The sequence below is a fragment of the Centroberyx gerrardi genome, chromosome 10, assembly GCF_048128805.1.
Source record: "Centroberyx gerrardi isolate f3 chromosome 10, fCenGer3.hap1.cur.20231027, whole genome shotgun sequence".
NCBI classification, from domain to species: Eukaryota; Metazoa; Chordata; class Actinopteri; order Beryciformes; family Berycidae; genus Centroberyx; species Centroberyx gerrardi.
The window spans coordinates 829,883-832,247 of record NC_136006.1 but is presented as its reverse complement, the minus strand read 5'-3'; positions in this window follow the sequence as shown (position 1 = coordinate 832,247).

Sequence of the window (2,365 nt, the reverse complement as noted above, 5' to 3'; positions counted from 1 at the left end):
TAACCTACAGCTTTAACCTACACTAACCTACACTAACCTACAGCTTTAACCTACACTAATCTACACTAACCTACAGCATTAACCTACACTAACCTACAGCATTAACCTACACTAACCTACACTAACCTACAGCTTTAACCTACACTAACCTACACTAACCTACACTAACCTTCTGCATTACCCTACACTAACCTACACTAACCTACAGCTTTAACCTACACTAACCTACACTAACCTACTGCATTACCCTACACTAACCTACACTAACCTACAGCTTTAACCTACACTAACCTACACTAACCTACACTAACCTTCTGCATTACCCTACACTAACCTACACTAACCTACAGCTTTAACCTACACTAATCTACACTAACCTACAGCATTAACCTACACTAACCTACAGCACTAACCTACAGCTTTAACCTACACTAACCTACACTAACCTACAGCTTTAACCTACACTAACCTACAGCACTAACCTACAGCTTTAACCTACACTAACCTACACTAACCTACAGCATTAACCTACACTAACCTACACTAACCTACAGCATTAACCTACACTAACCTACAGCACTAACCTACAGCTTTAACCTACACTAACCTACACTAACCTACAGCTTTAACCTACACTAATCTACACTAACCTACAGCATTAACCTACACTAACCTACACTAACCTACACTAACCTACAGCATTAACCTACACTAACCTACACTAACCTACAGCACTAACCTACACTAACCTACATTAACCTACAGCATTAACCTACACTAACCTACACTAACCTACACTAACCTTCTGCATTACCCTACACTAACCTACACTAACCTACAGCACTAACCTACAGCTTTAACCTACACTAACCTACACTAACCTACAGCACTAACCTACACTAATCTACACTAACCTACAGCATTAACCTACACTAACCTACAGCATTAACCTACACTAACCTACACTAACCTACATTAACCTACTGCATTAACCTACACTAACCTACACTAACCTACAGCACTAACCTACACTAACCTACAGCTTTAACCTACACTAACCTACACTAACCTACATTAACCTACTGCATTAACCTACACTAACCTACACTAACCTACAGCACTAACCTACACTAACCTACATTAACCTACAGCATTAACCTACACTAACCTACACTAACCTACATTAACCTACTGCATTAACCTACACTAACCTACAGCACTAACCTACACTAACCTACATTAACCTACTGCATTAACCTACACTAACCTACACTAACCTACACTAACCTACAGCACTAACCTACATTAACCTACACTAACCTACATTAACCTACAGCACTAACCTACAGCACTAACCTACAGCATTAACCTACAGTAACCTACATTAACCTACAGCATTACCCTACACTAACCTACATTAACCTACAGCATTACCCTACACTAACCTACACTAACCTACATTAACCTACAGCATTACCCTACACTAACCTACACTAACCTACACTAACCTACATTAACCTACAGCATTACCCTACACTAACCTACATTAACCTACAGCATTACCCTACACTAACCTAATCTAACCTGCAGCAGGGAGGAGCGGCTGCTAGTTAAACTCTCTGCTCTGAACTGGACCGCAGCTCTACAGACAGAACACAAGCAGTCTGATGGGCTTTATGAGCAGTGGAGCAGATCCACAATCCAAACTGTCCCGGTACAGACAGACTGTAGAGGGGGGTGGGGGGGGGGGTGGAGCCCAAAGCTCAGGAACGTGACATCAGTTACAGCCCAAGTTTAGGATCCAGGACTCCGTCTGAATCCACCAACACTGGCTGGAGGTTTGGCTGCGGAGAGCAGGGAGAGGCTGACTGCTCACATGATGACAGGAGCTTAAAGCCCTTCAGACTCGGCCTGGGGCGGAGGAGCATTAGAGCCACGTGTGGAAAAAATATTTGAATCATGACATTAATCTCAGAATTCTGAGAAAGAAGTCAGAATTGTAAGATTTAAGCCAGAATTCTGAGTTTAAAGTCAGAATTCTGAGATTAAAGTAATTCTGACTTCATTCTCAGAATTCTGAGATTAATCTCAGAACTAAAATAAATGTTTCACATGTGGCCCTAATCCTGTTGTGAAGTCTAACACTGAGCTCTGGTACTGTACAGTCACACTGGAAAGTCAAACAGGTCCAATATGAAATCTGTCTGAATCCAAGCCTAAGAAAACATGATTTTTCACTTATTTCATAATGTATAAATTTTATGTTTTTGGCATATTTTCAGATCATAGATATTTCATTTCTTTGTCTCAGTGTGTTTTGGACAGCCTCATACATACAGTAGATACTGTAATTTGTATTCACATA